Source organism: Cupressus sempervirens, chromosome 5, assembly GCF_028749045.1.
Source record: "Cupressus sempervirens isolate cs-2001-9-10 chromosome 5, ASM2874904v1, whole genome shotgun sequence".
Taxonomy (NCBI): domain Eukaryota; kingdom Viridiplantae; phylum Streptophyta; class Pinopsida; order Cupressales; family Cupressaceae; genus Cupressus; species Cupressus sempervirens.
This window is the reverse complement of record NC_143122.1, coordinates 927538278-927561853: the sequence shown is the minus strand read 5'-3', so window position 1 is coordinate 927561853 and position 23576 is coordinate 927538278.

The following is a 23576-nucleotide window of genomic DNA, read 5'->3' as shown; positions in this document are numbered from 1 at the left end:
TAGTTGACTAATAACTAAAAGTCAACCACACACAAATATTCAGGTTCATAGTTCAATAGTAATAATAGCTTGCTAATATTTAATGACAAGCTATATTGGGAATCTTATTAATAGATCACATTCATCATTCTGCAATAATGTTCTCATTTATATTTTAATAATAACACGTTATAATAAATCCTCAATACCAAGTATTATTATCTCAAATAAGTTTTCTCTATGTACGTTGATTCAGTTAACTGATAATCCTCCAAATTATTAACCAATTCAATTTGATTAATATCTTTTATAGTACTTCAATCATTAACTAATCTCTTTTAGAGTAACTCTGTTTGTATTAGTTGAGAACTATTTAAACTATATATAATATTATTTATTAATAGTTTGTTAGACCCAACAAACATTAATAAATAATAAACTTATCACAACTATAAATAATCAATCTAGAGAACTTTTACATAGAACTTCATTAGCTAACTCTTAATACCACTAAGGTATTCAAATGTATTAACCAATAACATAATAATTTAATCTTAATCCAATATCATTTAGAGTTTCTAAATTTAAATCAACATAATATAAATTATCATCTTACAATTATTTAATCAATATTAAAATCAACCATTAGACTCCATTTTCTAATTGTTCTAATAATGTTTTGTCTATATAAAAGTTGTTTTAAAAAAGATCCCTATTAAACCAATAAGACTCATTGTAGATTTTAACATGAATAATTTTCAAATTTTTAACATTATTATCTTCATTAAACAACTCTAAAATTGTTTAATAGTATTCAATATACATTATAAAAAGTCCACTATATAAGCTATATTAAAATCTCTTTTCTTTCAATCCATTTACTTAGATTGACTAATAATTAATTACACTTCTTATTAACTAATCTTAATTAAATTAAATTTTATTAGATTAGATAATAGACCATATAAAACTAATGCATATTAATAAGATTCTAATAAGGGAAGATTGCAATAATATCTTTAATTCATCAAATAATCTCCACTAGATTATCTCTAATCAGATTTGTTGATAACTATTTAAACCATTATTTATTAATAGTTTGTTAGAGCCAACAAAAATTCATAAATAATAAACTCATCAAACTATATTTTCATAAGTCCTATTAGTTATTATTTAACTAACCTTTAAGGCATATCAATAATTCAAATCGTAGCTATGTTATAACAATGTTATAATATAACTATGACTCCTTGTCAATATAATAATTCTTCTTTAAATCTAAATCCAATATCATTAAAATTTGAGTCTCTTAATAATTATCATTAAACACTTTTATAAATTACCACCTCTTAACTATCTATATTAAATAGCATTTAATATTGAAAGTTATCTATTTTCTATTAATTCAATATCTCTATCCATCAGCTCCATCCACAACTTTCCATTAAAAATCTTTATTAATTCGTTTAGAACATTCTTATTAGTCTTTAGACTAATTAAATAATTATTAAGTTCTAATTATATTACTTTGATATGTTATTTTTGTGAAGTTTAAGCATAAAGAACTCTTGGTTATGGTAAATGAAGAGACATCCGTTCTTGAATAAAACGGTCCTAGTACGATGGCCATATCTCCCTAATGAACCGTTTAATGGGGCTGAAATTTAAATATGTTTGAGAGGGCCAAGTTGTGCCAATTTTGACTGAAGCGATCAAATAAATTCGATCCCGATATAAAGTTATGAATGACTGAATTCGGGTCTATCCAAGAGGCAGCGACAGGACAATTTGTGATGAATTAAGAATTTCCCGTTAAAATAATTGTTCTCTAAATTTAACCATAAAAGGGTTTATTCATATGCATCTAAAAATATAATTGATAGAAAGATTACATCTAATCATTCGAATTTTTACTATAAAATTTCTATTTTAATTCCAAATCTTGTCTTTCTAATTTCACAACATAAATTCGAACCCAAACCCGATTAAGATCTAATTTCTTCTCCCTAATTGAATCTAGGATTCTTCTATTGCTTTCTTCTCATCCAAATAAAATATCAAGATTCCAATTTCAAATAGTAGATTCAATCACAGAGAGTATTCAGACACATTAAACAGATATGATGAAGACATGAAGAGAAAAAGTGCAAAGGAAATATGAGAATATCACGAGTGCACCTGGACACTGATGCTAATTTTTCATGCTTCAGAAGTCCATAGAAAATTCTTTCCTTCTCCATCATTCGCAATTCTTCCAAGAATCGAAGCCGATCGAATCCTCCAAGTGATTAGAGGTGCTAGAAGGAGCGTAGAAGCAAGTAGAAAATATATGAGCATATGAATTTTCTCCCATCCATGTAAGCTTTGAAACTTCTATCTTAGCTTGTAGCTCGTGGCTTCTATTAATCTTGTAGCTTCCCCTTCCCCTTATAGCTTCTATTAAGCTTTTCTTTTAAGCTTTTATGAATGCTTGAATATCAAGAGCTCTTAAGAAACCTTTGGAATGCTTCTTGAAACCGCTGAAAGGTGTCACCAACTAAGCATGGGTCTTTTTCAATTCTTTTTTGATGAGTCATAGAATTGTAGACACTTTGTGCTTAATTGATGCACTAACCCCCGTGTTGTTGACACATGTTAATTCACATGCAAGCTTATAACTCCAATTTAATTTACTCTTTCCAATTTAATTTATTTATTTATTAAGTCTCATGCACTAACTTTAATATCTCTACTTTTCAATCTTAATATATTTATATTTTAATCATATGAGATTTAGAATCTTTTAATAATTTAAAATATATTTTCCACTTTTAAATTTCATTTTTCAAAACTTTATTGCTAAAATATTTATTAGCTTTAATAATAATAATATTTAGTCATTTATTTAAAAATGAGCTCCAATTATATTATTATTAAAATAAATATTGTCACATTCCAAATTTAATATTATAACTTTTATCTTCCAAATTAATTATTTTATTTAATTAATTACTCAATTAATTAAATAAAATAAATATAAAAATATCATATTAATTTTCCATTTAATTAAACCATTAACTAAATCTTTTAATTGGGCTTAATTAATAGAAAATACTCCAAAGACTCACAAAGGTAAAAATACAAAAAATCCATCATAGCCAAAATACATACAAATCAAACCAAGGGGTTTATATCACGAATTACGTTATCCAACGTATTCGGAGGGTACTTAACTCAGATACTTGTCCTAATTTCCAATTAGAACAAATGGCTTAAAGGGTTGAGATTTGGACTTGAGAATTTATCTCCCCTCTCTTATCATTGAGATAATGTGATAGGGTATGCTCATCTTGACAATTCAGGGAAGTCGATACTCGATACTTGCAACCTACATAAAAACCATGCATGTATAAGAACAATATATACCAAACTAAACAGGCAATGGCAGCAAGTGGTGCATCGTGTAGATCCCGACTAGCAGGTGACTACGACTCCCTTCCTTAACCACATTAGACACACCATACTAAAGCAAACACACAAAGCAAACACGCACACCATACACATGCAAGTATGGGATAAGTATCCATAAAAAACATATATGATAATAAATCATCTTACTAATCATCATTAATAACTGCAAACACTGAAAATAATCATCATGCATACATGAAATGTAGAGTCTAAGTAATCTCATCACATATCAACTGAATCCATAGCACAATATCTGATAATCTCATAATAATATTACTAACCATCAACATGAAACTAGCTCTAAAAAAGTTCAGCAATGATAACAAAATGCAAACCAGGGGCAGGCACTACATCCACCCCCCCTTAGATTAGGCTTACTCTTGAAAGCTTACAAGAATGAAAAGCTAAGATACTCACTATGCGGGTCCCATTGAACCCTTTTCCTCCTTACAGGGGAATATGATTCCACTAAGAATTTTACAACACACATAGAGCAATATGATTCTGGTTTAATAGTAAACCGAAAACCATATCGATCCAACATCATTCTTTTAACAACTACTGAAATATATTCCTTAATACATTCTAAACAAGAGCAACTTAATGCTTGCAAAGATAAACAAAAGTATACTACCTTGAAACTAAGATAAAAGATACATGCTTTGCAACTAGAATAAGTTTTCAATTTTCAGTTTTGTTTTCGTTTAAGTTTTCAGTAGAATTTTCAATTTTGAAAGCTAAGTGTTGAAGTATGAAAAATATGCAAGTAACAGTTTCAAGTTCTATTTCGGTTCACCTAGTTTTCAAGTTTTCAGTTTGGAAGAGATACACATGATAATTCAAAGTTTTCGTTTTGATCAACTAGTTAACAACTAGTGACATTCTAATATACCCAGAGCTCCCAATGTTGAAACTCGGGCTCTGATATCAAATGTAATGCCCTACCAAGGGATCCAAAAAAATTTGCTAAGTTTGTCAAACAAATTTTTTTTTTTTTTTTAAAACATGAAAGATAAAACCATTCATAACATTTGTAGAAGCAATAGCAACAATTCAAATGAAAATAAACATAACATATATACATAACAGGCTACATTCTTTAAAGATCCCTTAACGTTGTATCACATCTAAATTAACTAACATACATGAATCCATCTAGTACAACATCCACATGAATAATAATGATAAGTCCAATGTTCCTACATTACATTTCCAAATGCTCAATCATCCACTGTATATGTCACAGGGTATGAAGGCTTAAAAGGATATACATATGTGAAATAAGGTACATCATCCTATTCCAATCCATGATACATCAAAGTAGAGATAATTACATGGTACATCATCATAAAAGACATATACATCTATCATAAAGATCAAACAAAATAAACTAAGTGCACGATTTTTTCCCACTGTTAATAGCATCATTAGACCATCGTGGATCCTAGCCATCCCTCCGTGCGTAACATCCCAAAGTACCGAAGAGATCATCGGCTATAACATAGTAGGAATGTCACTCCTAAAACATCCTACTAACATGCAAAGTAAAGCATAGGATACCATCGTCTAACATATGCAAATCATCAATATAAGAACATACTAGTAAATACATCTATCATAAGGTATATCATCTATCATAATGCTCCAAGAACATAATGAAGATAAATACCAACCAAGAATGCTCCAGCCATGGTGTCTCCGACGGATCTCAAATGATAAGAGTGGAAAAATTACTACTACTCGACCGCGTGGAACCTAAGTGGTCCACTCCCACCGTGCTAAGGAGATAGTCTCAAGTCCCAAACAGGCTAACAAAATCACATAGCACAAATCTCTAAAGTCCAGGAATCCTAAAAGTATACTAACTCAAAGGTTCCAATCACAAAATAGACATCTACTTCCTAGAGGCACAACAATGACATGTAGGAAACCTACTCTGCAAGCGAGAAAGTGTCATCACATTTATCTCGTACAAGTTACCTTGGCAGTTAGCTAAACTCCACGGGTCCATACAGATCTCATGCGGCCACTAGTATCCTCTCATACTAACGAGGCATACTATGGAATGCAAGGTCGCAACCATGCGTTCTCACTACTCCCATCTTAGCCTATACAAGTGCTCAAGGCATGGGCGAGAACATCAAAACAATTATCTTTTTAGGTTCATTTAATATCCATTTACTGTGTAAATGTTATCACTTATTAACCAAACTTACAATGAGTTAACCTAGCAGCCACTTAGGGCCCCGACCCTCATTGCAAGCCACTTCTCAACACTACAAGTAGATTACCTACCCTAAGCTCATAGAATCATAAATCACCACAGTCTTGTACAAGTGACTGTAAAAAAAATCCATAAAAAGAATCATCAAATATCCATGATAAAAGCATCAAATATCCATAATAAGAATCATGAAATCTCCAAGATAAGAATCATCAAATCTCCATGAGCATCCGAAAAGCATCCATAGAAAATCATGATCACAACAGTTCTCTATTGGCAACTGAAGGCATCACTGATAATCATAAGTATCCATTGGTTCTCAATAACCAAAATATATCATCACATCCATTGGTTCTCAATAAGCAACCAATAATATCTTAAAATCATACTGATCGAAGACTCCAAAATGGTTGAGTCAAACATGTCACAATATGACATCATCAAGAAATAAATCAACACTTTAGTCCCATCATGGCGACTACAAAGCAATCTAAGGATAACTGATCGATGACTCAAAAATGATTAGCTCAAGTGTCTCATACACATACATCTCAGCTTCACACATGAAGACTGATGAACAATAACAAACATTTCATAGAACATATGATCACATAACCATGGTTGGGTTTATAAAGATTGAGACCAAATAAGATCAACAAGCCATCACATCTCATAACTCTCGAGCCTCTGGTCACAACCTAGGACTGGTCAACGCTAGTCAATCAAAAACCCAAAACAAGAAGCATATAGAATACACGATGCAAACACATGTTTTGGTTTTGCTATCTTACATAGTTGAATCAGTGTAGAGGTTTCCATTTTTCTGTTTGCAAGTATATTTTCAAGTGTCTTAAGTTTCATCATTTGACCTACAAGTCAACCCATTTGTTCTCCGATAGCATTATCCTTCCATTATTAAGAATTACATTCTAAGAATAACTTAAGGATAAGTATTTACTTATTGGCCTTTAATTAAATTGTTCTCTTTATTTAACTATGATCCACATTCTAATTAATTAACCTTTCAACTTTTCTAAGATCATTATTCATTATATTATAAGAGGACAAATTATCATATTTCGAATAAGAGATTATAACTTTATTAGAATGATCAATTAATATCGGTTCACAATCTTTGACCTTTAATCATTCTAATAATTCTCAATTATATGTTACTAAGTCTTCACCATTAAAATATCTAAAATCGTTATTCAAGTCATCGAAATAAGACCTATCAACTTGATATCAATATTTTTACAATCTCATTAAAAGAATTATATCAATTAAATCTCTATTACATAATTTAATTATTAACTAAATCCTATTAACTCTAGTTAATTGATTTAATTAATAATTTCACAACCAAACTATCAACCCAATGAATATTAGTTGACTAATAACTAAAAGTCAGCCACACACAAATATTCAGGTTCATAGTTCAATAATAATAATAGTTTGCTAATATTTAATGACAAGCTATATTGGAAATCTTATTAATAGATCATATTCATCATTCTGCAACAATGTTCTCATTTATATTTTAATAATAACAAGTTATAATAAATCCTCAATACCAAGTATTATTATCTTAAATAATTTTTCTCTATGTACGTTGATTCAGTTAACTGATAATCTTCCAAATTATTAACCAATTCAATTTGATTAATATCTTTTACAGTACTTGAATCATTAACTAATATCTTTTAGAATAACTCGTTTTGTATTAGTTGATAACTATTTAAACTATTTATACTATTATTTATTAATAGTTTGTTAGACTCAACAAACATTAATAAATAATAAACTTATCACAACTATAAATAATCAATCTAGAGAACTTTTACATAGAACTTCATTAGCTAACTCTTAATACCATTAAGGTATTCAAACGTATTAACCAATAACATAATAATTCAATCTTAATCCAATATCATTTAGAGTTTCTAAATTTAAATCAATATAATATAAATTATCATCTTACAATTATTTAATCAATATTAAAATGAACCATTAGACTCCATTTTCTAATTGTTCTAATAATGTTTTGTCTATATAAAAGTTGTTTTGAAAAAGATCCCTATCAAACAAATAAGGCTCATTGTAGATTTTAACATGAATAATTTTTAAATTCTTAACATTATCATCTTCATTAAACAATTCTAAAATTGTTTAATAGTATTCAATATACATTATAAAAAGTCCACTATATAAATTATATTAAAATCTCTTTTCTTTTAATCCATTTACTTAGATTGACTAATAATTAATTACACTTCTTATTAACTAATCTTAATTAAATTAAATTTAATTAAATTAGATAATAGACCATATAAAACTAATGCATTTAATAAGATTCTAATAAGGAAAGATTGCAATAATATCTTTAATTTATTAAATAATCTCCACTAGATTATCTCTAATCAGATTTGTTGATAACTATTTAAACTATTATTTATTAATAGTTTGTTAGACCCAACAAACATTAATAAATAATAAACTCATCAAACTATATTTCCATAAGTCTCATTAGTTATTATTTAACTAACTTTTAAGGCATATCAATAATTCAAATCGTAGCTATGTTATAACAATGTTATAATATAACTATGACTCCTTGTCAATATAATAATTCTTATTTAAATCTAAATCCAATATCATTAAAATTTGAGTCTCTTAATAATCATCATTAAACACTTTTATAAATTACCATCTCTTAACTATATATATTAAATAGTATTTAATATTGAAAGTCATCTATTTTCTATTAATTCAATATCTCTATCCATCAGCTCCATCCACAACTTTCCATTAAAAATTTTCATTAATTCATTTAGAACATTCTTATTAGTCTTTAGACTAATTAAATAATTATTAAGTTCTAATTATATTTCTTTGATATATTATTTTTGTGAAGTTTAAGCATAAAGAACTCTTGGTTATGGAAAATGAAGAGACATCCGTTCTTGAATAAAACAGTCTTAGTACGACGGCCATATCTCTCTAATGAACTGTTGGATGGGGCTGAAATTTAAATATGTTGGAGAGGGCCAAGTTGCGCCAATGCTGACCAAAGCGATCGAATAAATTTGATCTCGATAAAAAGTTATGAATGACTGAATTCGGGTCTATCTAAGAGGCAGCGACAGGACAATTTGTGATGAATTAAAATTTCATATTAAAATAATTGTTCTCTAAATTTAACCATAAAAGAGTTTATTCATATGCATTTAAAAATATAATTGATAGAAAGATTACATCTAATCATTCGAATTTTTACTATAAAATTTCTATTTTAATTCTAAATCTTGCCTTTCTAATTTCACAACATAAATTCAAACCCAAACTCGATTAAGATCTAATTTCTTCTCTTTAATTGGATCTAGGATTCTTCTATTGCTTTCTTCTCATCCAAATAAAATATCGACATTCCAATTTTAAATAGTAGATTCAATCACAGAGAGTATTCAGACACATTAAACAGATATGATGAAAATAGGAAGAGAAAGAGTGCAAAAGAAATATGAAAATATCACGAGTGCACCTGGACACTGATACTAATTTGCCATGCCTCAGAAGTCCATAGAAAATTCTTTCCTTCTCCATCGTTCGCAATTCTTCCAAAAATCTAAGCCGATCGAATCCTCCAAGTGATTAAAGGTGCTAGAAAGAGCGTAGAAGCAAGTAGAAAATATATGAGCATATGAATCTTTTCTCATCCATGTAAGCTTTGAAACTTCTATCTTAGCTTGTAGCTCGTGGCTTCTATTAATCTTGTAGCTTCCCCTTCCCCTTGTAGCTTCTATTAAGCTTTTCTTTTAAGCTTTTATGAATGCTTGAATATCAAGAGCTCTCAAGAAACCTTTGGAATGCTTCTTGAAAGCGCTGAAAGGTGTCACCAACTAAGCATGGGTCTTTTTCAATTCTTTTTTGATGAGTCATAGAATTATAGACACCTTGTGCTTAATTGATGCACTAATGTCCGTGTTGTTGACACATGTTAATTCTTATGCAAGCTTATAACTCCAATTTAATTTACTCTTTCTAATTTAATTAATTAATTTATTAAGTCTCATGCACTAACTTTAATATCTCCACTTTTTAATCTTAATATATTTATATTTTAATCATATGAGATTTACAATCTTTTAATAATTTAAAATATATTTTCAACTTTTAAATTTTATTTTCCAAAACTTAATTGTTAAAAGATTTATTAGCTTTAATAATAATATTATTTAGTCATTTATTTAAAAATGAGCTCTAATTATATTATTATTAAAATAAATATTGTCACATTCCAAATTTAATATTATAACTTTTATCTTCCAATTTAATTATTTTATTTAATTAATTTTTCAATTAATTAAATAAAATAAATATAAAAATATCATATTAATTTTTAATTTAATTAAACCATTAACTAAATCTTTTAATTAAGCTTAATTAATAGAAAATACTCCAAGGACTCACAAAGGTAAAAATACGAAAAATTCATCATAGCCAAAATACATACAAATCAAACCAAGGGGTTTATATCACGAATTACGTTATCCAACGTATTCGAAGGGTACTCAACTCAGATACTTGTCCTAATTTTCAATTAGAACAAATGGCTTAAAAGGTTGGGATTTGGACTTGAAAATTTATCTCCCCTTTCTTATCATTGAGATAATGTGATAGGGTACGCTCATCTTGACAATTCAGGGAAGTCGATACTCGATACCTGCAACCTGCATAAAAACCATGCATGTACAAGCATAATATATACTAAACTAAACAGGCAATGGCAAGAAGTGGTGCATCGTGTAGATCCTGACTAGCAGGTGACTACGACTCCCTTCTTTAATAACATCAAACATGCCAGACAAAAGCAAACACACAAAGCAAACACGCACACCATACACATGCAAGTATGGGGTAAGTATCCATAAAAAAACATATATGATAATAAATCATCTTACTAATCATCATTAATAACTGCAAACAATGAAAATAATCATCATACATACATGAAATGTAGAGTCTAAGTAATCTCATCACATATCAACTGAATCCATAGCACAATATCTGATAATCTCATAATAATGTTATTAACCATCAACATGAAACTAGCTCTAAAAGAGTTCAGCAATAATAAAAAAATCCAAATTAGGGGCAGGCACTAAAAAAAAAGTGTAACCCACTATTGTGGGTTCACTCAAGTGGCTATGGCATTGAAAGATATCATATTTTTATTGTAATGTTATTTTTCTAATTAATGCAAGATGGATGGATTCTTTTTGGAGGTTGGGTTTTTCCCTCAGTGAGGATTTCCTAGGGTATATCTTGTGTCACATATGATGGGTATGTTATCTATTCTCTTGATGTGAATTCTAAATGCTCATTTGTTTTAAGATTTGTTATGGGTTATGTGGAAAATATAGTTAAATTAGCTATGAGTTTTCCCTTCATTTGGTATTAGAGCTTTGGTTAGTTGCTATAACCCTATATTGAATTCTTTCTAAATTTTGGATATAGAATAAAATGTTATAGTGGTGGAACCAATTGAAAAGTGGTTTAGATGAGCAAATAGGTTGTCCTATTTTAATGACCATAACTTTTACTTAGAGTGTCAAATTTCAGGCTTCATGTATTCGTCGGAAAGATAATTCAAAGCACTATAGTTTTCTTTAGGTTTGATTCTATAGTTTTGACATTTTGTGTCATGTTTTAAGCTTTGAAGTTAAATTTTCATGAATAAATAGATTTGGTCATAATCTTGACATACAAAGTCAAATTTTGAAATTCAAGCAGTCAACGAAAAGTCTTTTGGAGAGCTTTACACAATTTTGTATTATTATTGACCTATGGTGACATTATGAGTTTATGACATGGTGTATGTTTGGAGATTTGTATAGTGATGTCATTGTATACTCATCATGTATTTGGATATATCTCTTGTTGACAGAACTACCAATATTTGGTTTGGAAATGTATGATGCATTGTTGGGTCTATAGGTTATGCAACTATGTAATTGGTCTATACTTACAGGTTACATTTATGACTTGGATATGGGTTGTCTATGCCCATAGACATTTTTATTCCTGCTACATATCTAGATTGGTGGCATGGCTATGACACATGGTTTTTTGATTTATTGTCATGTAAGAGATGAACGAGATGACATTACCAGGTACAATCATGATGGAGGATTGTAGTTGACTATGATATATTGACATGTTGGATACCTTGAGAATTAGATTCACAATGCTATGGATTTTTGGCATGAAATGATTGGATATCTAGGTACTTCATTGATGTTCATTGATTTTAATTCCTAATTTGGATAATATATCTTCTTGGTCTAGGATTATGGTTATTTAATCTATTTGAGGAGCTCATGATGTGCACTTTGAATTCTTTGATCGTTGATTACTTAGTTGATTCTTATGTTATAAGATGATTTATCATGATGTCATGGATATCTTGGATATAGAGTTTGATTGAAGCATGTTGCAATGATGATGTGGAAATGAAAGATTGGTTCCATGGTTTGGTTTGGAGATTTTGATTTTCACTCATATTGACACTTTGGTTGTGTATGTTTAGGCTTGGAGGATTTTCATGTAGGAGATGGATGATGCCATGAGCGACTCACTACTATAATTGAATGAGAGTTGTTGGTGTTGATATATTCATTAAGTGTTTGGAGATGTTGGAGGATGTCTTAGATCCCATTGTTGTAGAAGAATCTTTGACATTTGCATGGTGCACTTATTGATGGTTGTTATCTTTATGGTATGTGAAGATGGTTCAATCTTGAGGACTCAAAAGGTCCTTGGCAAAGGTTTTGTTTATGCTTTCATTTGACACGTTATCCTTAATATTAGGATGGTTTCATTATTATGTCATGTTGCACTCTTGATATGCATTTAGATTTTTGACATGTTATGATATGTTCATATGGAGCATGGTACCTCTTTTGGTATAGATGATTTGGATCATATTGTCATGTTTATATTCTTGAGGCCATGGTTGGTATTTTACATTGATTTTGACTTAGTTTCTTGGTATTGAGTATATTGATCATTTGTTGGATACTTCATGACATTTCTATGTTGCATTTGGAGTTGGCATGGATTGATTGGTTATAGGTGCTCATGAATACTTGGAGATGGTGATGTTGTTTCCTCTTGTGACTAGAGATGAACTTGTTGGGACAGTTGATAGTTTTAGCAAAAAGGTTCAAGGGTCATTCAGTTGGCAAATACTTGAGAAGAAATTAGTCTTGGTTGGAGACTATGATATTTAGAAGGGAATTTTATTTCTCACTCTTGGTCTACTCAGTAGTTCACTACTTGAGAGGTATAGCCCATTGTTCCTTTCGAGTGTTTTATGCTTATCTTTCATGGATATTATTTTTGAGCTATGGTATAAGGTAGTTATCAAGGATTGATTTGAGAGAAGGATTATCATCGGTTATCTTCTTATGCATATGTTATTATATTGGTTGAGATTGGGAGATGATTTTATATTGGGCATATACCTTGGATTAGGAATGGTTATTCCTTGGTTGAGGAATGGTTATAAGTTTGATCTTCTTGTGAAAGGTTTACACCCATGATATTATTTGGGTGTTTTTGTTGCTTCTTGTATTTAGTTTTATGGAGGAGATCTTATTTGAGACAATTTAAATCTAGAGGTGTGTGTAGAAGGACATGGTACAATTTTTGGTCTTGATTATCTTCCTATATATTTAGTTTTACTTTGGATTTGGGATTGGATGGAGCTTGTGATCACTATTGTGATGTCATGTGAAGATGACATATTTGTTCCTTATCTCTTTCTTTTGTTGTTGTGGAGAACATGGAAAACTATTTGAAGACTTGGTTCATAAGTTACACATCATTTTAGATGTCCTTGATACTACATGGATTGACTTTTCTAAGATGTTGTGAGTGGATTGGTTTCATATCTAACATTGCCTTTTGTAGTGGGAGCTTCTTAGTGTATATGTGATAGGTATTTCACTAGAAGCTTGAGATTTCATGTTACATCTTGGATATGTTGATTATGTGATATTCACTTGGTATACCTTTAAGAGGCACAAATAGTTAGATAGGTTGACACTTGTTGTGGGTGCTATTTCACTGTGAATTTTAATAACTATTGATACATGTGATTACTTTTGGATCAAGAATTTGTGCTTGAAATTTTAGTTGGTATGAAAATGTATGATTATTATGTGATAGGTTAGGTGGCATTCTCTTTGGATAACTTCTAAGTATGATTGGTGGCAGTGGTATACTAGAAGGTGGGAACATTTATGTTTGAGATGCTGGATACTTTGATTACAGGTACCTAGATGAAGCACATGGTCTATTTTGATCTAGGATGATAAATGTGATAGAAGGGATTATTTCCTTGTTCATGTGGCTACAGATTGATCCTATGCAATGTATACAATAAGTGGAAGAATTTTGGGATTATGTGCATGTTATGTATATGTTGCACCTAGATGTACATGCAACATGGATAGATTCCCATAGTCTAATATTCTTCATGAGTTGTATTGTAACATTGTGATGTTTTGTACAAGGCCAAACATTGATCAAATAGTGGGAGTTCTTTCTCATGCTAGAAATCTTGACAAATAAACATTCACCAATGAATATGTGTTTACATTATTTGGTGGTACAATAAGTTGGATGATCAAGTGATAGTTGTGGTCGATTTAACTACAAAGGAAGAGTATGCACTTGATACTCTTGTCTACAAGGAAACCATTTGGCTTGAGATATTGTGTTTATATTTAGAGTTCAAGCATGGTGCATTGAAATTTATAGTGACAATCAAAGTGCAATCTACCTAGCAAAGAACCTAACTTTTCATGTCAGGTCCAAGCATGTTGATAGATATGGTTAAGGATAGCAAGGTCAAGCTAGAGAAGGTATATACTTTGGCAAATGTTGTTGATGCATTAACAAAGCCCATGAGAAAAAAGTAGTTTTGATGGTGATGGGTCTCTCAACTGGTAGCAATGAAGATCATGATAGCATTGATCCCCTAACTCTTGCAAGTTGTTCAACAAGTGGGAGAATGTTGAGAAATATGTCTCATACTTGCAAGCCTCCAATCCAATAGCACATACCTCCAATGCAATAGTGGATTCATGTTTGTCACATGGTTGAACATGGAAGCCTCCAACCCAATAGTGCTTGCCTCCAATGCAATAGTGCATACATGTTTGTCACATGATCAAACATTGAAGCCTCTAACCCAATATTGCATGCCTCTAATGCAATATTGTATGCATGTTTTAATGGTCAAAGTTTGAAGCCTCTAGTGTAATAGTGCATAGATGATTTTTAATTATGTGACATGGTCAAACTTTGTTAGGTTAGAATTTCCAATTAGGCAACTACCAAAGTTTGGTGAAACATGACCAAACTTGGAATTTTTAATTGTCACCAACCAAAGGTTGGGAGCACATGGTCAAATGTGAGTTGGTGGCACATGCTAAATGGGTTGGTCAAATGGGGATAGGTAGACTTGATTTATCACATGTATTATGTAAACCACTTAGAAGTTTTGTGGGAGCTTACATCTATAAAAGAAACCACAAGGGTAGTTGTTGTAAGAAGAAGAAGAAGGCCAAATAAAGCAGAATTATCATAAGTGGTAGAAGGGCTAAAGAGCCATGGTTAAGTAGCATAGCCAAGGAGAGCATTTTTTATGCATGGCATGGGATGTGTAAATTCATGCTTGTACACATGAAGTGCATGTAAGTGGCTATGGCTTTGAAAGCTATCATATTTGTATTGTAATGTTATTCTGCTAATTAATGCAAGATGGATGGATGATTTTTGGAGGTTGGATTTTTCCCTTAGTGAGGGTTTCCCAGGGTATATCTTGTGTCATATATGATGGTTATGCTATCTATTCTCTTGATGTGAATTCTAAGTGCTCATTTGTTTTAAGATTTATTATGGGTTATGTGGAAAATGTAGTTACATTTGCTATGATATTTCCCTTCAGGCTCTAAGGATTTGCCTAATGAGCTAGATGAAGAGGAGTTTTGTCTTGGCCTATGAAATGGTCCATCCCAAATATTTCTCAATGTCTCACTCAAAAATCATATCTTTTTATTGGTTTTTGTACATTAATCCAAATAGTCACATAGAACATCAATAGATTATTAGTCCCTACCATTTAGGCAGGGCTAAAGTTTTTATATCTCTCGTTTCCAATTAATCTTTCCTTGAAAACTATGTCAAAAAATTTTAACCTATAGTTTTGATCATTTCATAATATTAGTTAATTTTTCATTCTATTATTTCTATTTTTTATTGGTTGGACCTATTTTTCTAGGTAATCCTATTCTAATTATTTAACAAAAATAGTGACATAATTCATGTGTTGTGCAAGTGTATATAAATGGGTCACTGATATCCTCTTCTTTGATGTTTAAAGATAGGTGCCAAATAATGAAATTTAGATTTGGACATTTCACTTGCATGTAAAGAGATGTGTGAGGTAATGACTATTTTCATTTCTTGTAATCATTGATGTAAGCTTTGTCTCTAATATAATATATAAAAATATTCATTCTTTGTGATTAATATTTGTTGTATGAAATGTATTGTCATCTCTGAACCACTATCATGTGAAGTCAGAGGACACATATTCTTTGCTTTATTACAAGATAGAATTTTTGAAGGAACACTTTGTACCATGCATAAGAATTAATTTTTAAATTTTTTTTTTGTACAATTTTATTACATAAAATCCTATTTAATTATGATACAATTTGATGATTTTTCTACCTTATTCTGTTTGTTACCAAGTTGGGCAAAATATGATTTTCAATCTTGTTTCTATTTTTTTCAACCAAATTGATTAATTTCTTTTTTCCTTCATTGTAGTTTGTCAATTTAAATAATCAAAATATACCAAGATTTTTCACAAGAGGTGCTTTCAATACAACTTATTTAAAACTATAGGCAGTGCAAAGGATGGACTTCCAAGCCATTTAAGTCATCAAAAGCATAAATGAAGACAAATGTATATGTTATTTATGGAATTGTTTATCGTAATGCCATTCTTTGTAGAGATAGATAAGCTTATCTATTTATTGCTTTGGCTATTTTTAGGAAAAAATTGTACTTAACCCTGCTGATTCAATGCTCAATGTTATATCCAGAGAATGAGATAGAGTATACGGGAATGGGAATGGTTTTTCCTAATTATAATATAAAAGGAAAGGTTGGGAGTAGGTTACCAAGTGGATTTGATTGTCTCCCATATTGTTACCATGTATGTTGATTTTCTCCCAAAATCTTTTTGTATTATCAATGTCATTAGATTATTATATATCCAAAAAAATTGTAAGATTAAGGCTTGATTGCTTTTGGTTTTTTAACTTGTTCAACAATATAGCTATCCCAGACCATTAAAAGGCTTAGTTTTTATGGAAAAATTATATATTTAGGGTATTAGTGAAATGATATGGAAATTTATTTTTTCCTCTTCTCCTTGGTTTATGGAACTACTTCTCTACTAATGTAGAACATCCCATAACACTAATTATTAAAAGACATATTGAGGTGATATTGTAAAGAATAATATAGTATTTGAGTGACATTTAATTGAATTTATATGGAGATTAACTTTTATTTGCTTAACCTTCTTTATAATTAACATCAGATATATGGGATTTTTTAAATGTAATTTGTAGTCTATGAATCAAAAGTCATTTATTAGCTTTCTTTAGTAGCAACTTGAGAGTCAAATCATGAGGCTTTGTTCAATTTGATGATATGTTTGAATTGTGTACGATTCAGAGAAATTGATTGCTTTCATTCATAATTTTATGAAGATTGAAATTAATAAGTGTAATCCAAAATGTAACATTTTTAATATTTAGAGCTACTTCCTATCAAAGGGAAAACATAATTGTATAATTATTTTAAAAATATATCAAAGAATTATGGTATCTTGTTTTACTCAAAAATTATTTTTTGAGTGATTGTAGATTTTTGAAAAATATTGAGATTAATACTTTTTATTGCTGATAATTTCTAAGAATAATAATGTCTAATGAAAAGTAATATAATCCTTTGTCTTGTATGTACAAGATGTTTTCTATTGCAAGCTTTATTATGTTTTATTTTTCTTATGTGCTTCTTCACTCAAACCACTCCAAATTATGATACTCTCAATATATTTTAAAAATTTATATAAAATTTGTGTTGTATTTAAATGTACCAAATTTTGGTCTCCCATTTTTAGTGCTAATGACAAGATAAAGTATTATTAAGAAATGCAATTATAATTCTTCAATATATAGGTCAACATGTTTTAAAAAATCTTGACTGGTAATTTGCAGAATTGAAATCCTCTCAGCCTCTTACAATTCTCTAATTACTTTAGAAGATAAGTACTTCAATTTATTGATTTTAACATGTATAGAAATTGATTTAAGATATTGTGAATAAGTAAATTATACTTTTATAATAGTTTTTTAGTTCAAATTTAGTGATTTTTTAGGATCATTTGGTTTTAAGGAAGATACTTTGTAAATAAATATAGATTTTTTAAAAGAAAATTTGTATTTTTTTCTTCTTTAAGCTAAATATCAATCTTTATGTATTTTCTATGTTATAAAATCGCCCTAATTTAGTGTTATGCTACATATTATTGGCTATGTTGAACATAAATAATATTTTGGCCATAATTATTGAAAACTAACTATTTCACCTTGAGGCTTCCAGTTTTAATTTTAGCCTATTTTGGTTTTTAAGTACATTACATTTTAGTTAGTTTCATCACACTTGACTTTCAGTTTATAAAACTATTGTTAAACTTTTAGTTTATTAAACTATTGTGTAGAGTGATTAATAGAAATTTACACTTTGTTTCAAGTAAAATCAATTTAAAAGTTGGTAGTAAACATGCCACACTCTTCTTGTTGTTTTGTTGTTTTAGATATTATCAGTAATCATTTCTTAAGTCCCATTTAAATTAAAGAAAATAAATGTAATATTTTATTTGTAGTGATTAAAAGTCATTCTAACAATTTTTGGCTTTATATTTTTCATATTAGGTAGGGACTTGTGCTTGAACAGAGTTCTTGTTATTTAATGAAAACCTCATTCCCATTCTAATTAGTTTAACTATTCGTCTCGGGGTGACTTGTTCATTTTTGGTTGCTCTAAATGTTTCAATATGTTTTCACCATAGAAGTTTAGTAAATTGCATCCCCTTTAAATCAATGATAATGATTTTCTTATTATGATGTATTTTTTAAATATATTTGTAGGGGTTATAGCTTTTCATGTATTGTAGCATTTTAAATTTATGATTATGTTAGTCTAATAAAGGAATATAAGTTGCAAGTATACTTTAGTATAGTAGTCTATTGAGATCCATATCACTATAAAGTTACATAATATGAATTTAAGTATGAGCTCTATGAAATTATTAGTTTAGTGAAGACAAATGACAATCACAACAGTCTAATATGATTCTCAGCTGTGGGGACAACATTGATAATACAATAATATTATCATTGCAATACTACAAGATGAGAGATATTATATTACAATTACTTTTTACTTACAAATAGTAATTGAAGGAGTAGTTAATATTAGTAACTTATTTTAAATATTAAGGTACAATTTACAAAATATTAGTCTCTAGCAACCAAGCTAAATAATGATTTTAAGTCTTTTGATTCATAAGTTTTAATATTTATAGAGAAAGGATGATTTTTATGATTAAAATAAAAAATGAATACATTTAATTTCTTCATACAAATAAGATTACACTCACCTTCAATTTATAACTAAAATCATATATGATCACTATGTTAAACCAATTATATTTTGGTAGGAATATATTTATACTAATTTATATTTTAACTTTAGTAGTGAATTATTTAATGGGGTTTCATTTATTTCTATAGAGTCATTTTCTAGACAACTTGTAATATAAGAAATAGATTAATTCAAAGAAGATTAAAATATATTGTTTCATATCTTTGTTATTGAGTATCTTTAAAAGGTGAGCATTTGTTATTTACATTGATGAGAATGAAGGTGTAATGCCCCACCAAGGGATCCAAAAGAATTAACCCTAAGTTTTACTAAGTTTACCAAAAAAAAATTTATTTTATTTTTAAAGCATGAAAGATAACATCATACTGACCAACAGATAGTAGTGGAAGCAATAACATACATTCAACTAAAAGCATACATAACAAGTTACATTCCTTAAGGATCCCAATACATTGAGTCACATTTAAATTTAACTAAAACTAAGTCTAACAACTACAACATCCACATCAAAGCATAAGGAAGAGTCAAAAGTCTAAGATATACATTTTTTCTAAATACCTCTTGGAAAATTAAATTTGGAATGTGCAATTATCCACTATACATGTCACAGGGTATGAAAGGCTGAAAAAATTTTTCATATGCAAAAATAAAGATGCATCATTCTCATCAAATCCATGATACAAGTGCAAATAAGTAAATGAAACTATCCACCATACATGATACATCCATCCAATAATAAAGATATAACGATCATCATAAAAGATAACCATTCATTATAAAACACAACTATCTAAGTGTGTGGTTCCTCCCAACCATTAATAGCATCATTAGACCATCATGGACCTTAACCATCCCTCCACACATAACATCCGAAGCCACCAAAGAAATCATCGATAGTATCATAATAGGGATGTCACTCCTAAAACATGCTACAACATATGCATAAAGAAATCTAACATGCTACATCATGCACATAAAGAAATCTAGCATACAAGAATAAAGCATCAGATGATCCTACAAAGTAGATAACATCATCTATCACATGCTAATCATCAATATAAAGAATCATGTTAGCAAATAACATCTAGCATAAGATGTAACATCCATCATAATGATCCAAAATAGAATGAAGGTAAAAGCCAACAAAGAATGCATTAGAGGAGATAGTCTCAAGTCAAAATCCACATGTCAAAAGTACATCATACAATAATCACCAAAATAAACACATCCAACAATAAGTACACCACCATAGGTTCATAATCTCTACAGAGGAAACTTAGGCTACATTCTAGGGAGTGTCATCACATGGCTACTTGAGTTACCTTGGATTGGTCTCTCAATAGACCTCAGACCCTCGAGTACTAAGTTACCCTAGATTGGTTACTCTAAACTTGAGACCCTCAATGTGGCACATGTGGAACTAGAAAGCCCTCTCAAGAAGATGAGGCAATCATCCCATTCTCATCCTTAGTCTATAAAAGTACTTAAGGTATGGGTGGGTCAAATATCCCAAACTTATCTTTTTAGTATGTTTCCCCAAAATTATTAATTACTAGATTATCACTTATTACTTAACTTGCAATAGGTTACCCTAGTACTGACCACTTTGGGCCTCGAACCCCTACTGCAAGCTACTCCCAAAGACATGTACCTAGATAACCTCTCTTAAGAGCATAATACATAGTTGTGTCCCATACCACAACATTCATATTAATCAAACTTGGTCCCTTAACAGGTAACCTGGCAATAAGATGGTACTTCCACCCAAATGCAAATAAATGCTCCACAAAGTAAACCTCATAAATATAATTTTCAATTTGAATCATAGGACATATCATGTCATCCATCCATATAAACACTATAAAATAAATCTCATAAAACCTTTGGTTTACGCTTATGAAATCACAAATCAAATAATCATATAAAAACACCTCAGTCCTATACAAGTGACTAGAAAACATGAAGAGATAATCTACTATATTGACATCAGTTCTTTAGGAGCAACTTAAAGACATCAAATAATAAATCACAGTATCCACTAGTTCTCAACAAGCAATAGGAAAATATCTCAAAATAATACTCGTTGATTTATCAATGAAGTAATATATGACTTAATTAAAGATTAGTATTAAATAAATTCAATACTTAATCAAACATCTTCTGTTATTAATTAATCTTAATTAAATCACATCTAATTGGATTAATTAGTAAAATATATAATTCATAATCTAAGACCCCAATTCATTTCAATAATAACTTAACTAAAACTCAATTATGTATTATTAAAAATTAGATCATTTAATTTAAACATTTCAAATAGAACCTAGAACTATCTCCCATTATTTCAAAAACATATTCTAAAGATATCTATTTTCTATTTAAATCATTTATTGCTTTATAATTTTTGATAAACCCCAAATCTTCATATGACAATAATCTAAAAACTTCAATTATAACACTTTCTAATAATTATCCTTAATTAAGCTAAATTTAATTAAGTTAATTATTAAATTTTGAATATAAAACTATATTATTATTATTTAATTATTTATTAAATAAAAAATAACATTATCATCAAAACTATTAATAATTAATAGTTAAACAATAATATTTATAAACTTTAATATATAAATATATTTATAAGAACTATTAACCTAACAATTATTAAAACTTCATAGAGTTAAATTCTATATAACATATTAAAAGAAAATGACATTAAAAGATTTTAAGCAAATAAAAATTGCTGGATGGCTCAATGAAAGGTCGTGTGGTCTGTTAATACAGACGTGTGGCAAAAATGTGGATGTGAGACTCTAGAAGGGTTGCACAAATCATGGATGAGGTCAATGATCATTGGTCTTCATAGTTTATGTGATTAAGGGAAGCAAGGCTTTTCACCTATCTAGCTACTGCATTCATTTAATAAAGACATAATTCTTCTACCGCAAAAGAGAACTCTAGCAAATTGTAAATGACACTATGGTCTTCCAATGTTAAGAATGCTATCTTAATTGCAACAATAAATGAGTCTAAATGTAGGAAACATGAAAAATGAAAAATGAGATCCATAACTAAAATGCAAGGATCACCAAATGTGTGATCTATGTACTGGTAACATATTCACAATTGAGCATCAAATGGCAAATGAAAATAACTATGCATTGAGTAGCATATAAAATAGAATGACACTATCACTATACCGTAGTCCCAACTAGAGACACTTATCAACATATTTGGACAAACTAGCATTACATTTTAATAGAGCTAACATGGTCATTATGCTACACAAGAGCTTTACTTAAAGCCTTAACTATACAAGGGTGGCATCATTGGCAATTTAATGGAATAACCTTTGAATGTGATGCTAAATGGTAGGACAAGATGGTAAGCCTGATCTAGAATAAGATGGTAATTGTGTATAGGAGATGAATTAATGTTCTCTAGCAATACAGTTACATTGCCCAATATAACAAGGCCTTATACAATCAAGACATCAGAATCCCAAGTATTAGAAGAACCTAGAAGGGCACAACCACAGTACCATTGCATCTGTAAATGAAATCTCTATCACTGGCATAGGGCCAAGATAAGGAGGAGGTACAATACACACAAGTTAGTGAATGACAATTTATAGATCGACAAAGATTTCTTAGCATCACCCAAATATCCTTGCAAAGTGCCCTAACAATAGGAGATAATTTCCTTGGTAAGCCATGTTAATCCAATTCTCTCAAATTTGGTGGATTCAAATGTTGTTAACTAATTACTAGATCCATCTATTACAAAGTTATTCATGGTGAGAATAATTAATGTTTTTATTTATTTCATACATATAAAAAGTATCGTTATTGCTCTATAGCTACCGACAGTTCTTATTCGGCATTTTGGAAAGATATCCAATTCTTGTCCTATCTGTGGATGTTTATGAATGGACAAGCTTAGAGAATACAAAGATATATGAGACACAATAGTTAGTCTTGTGCTACAAAAATCTCTATACGATAAGTCCCTTTTGGTTTATAGATTCGACTCATTTCCTCATGATAGTGTACATGTGTATTATTCACTATTGATGTTTTTAAAGCTTACTATGTGCATATCAATA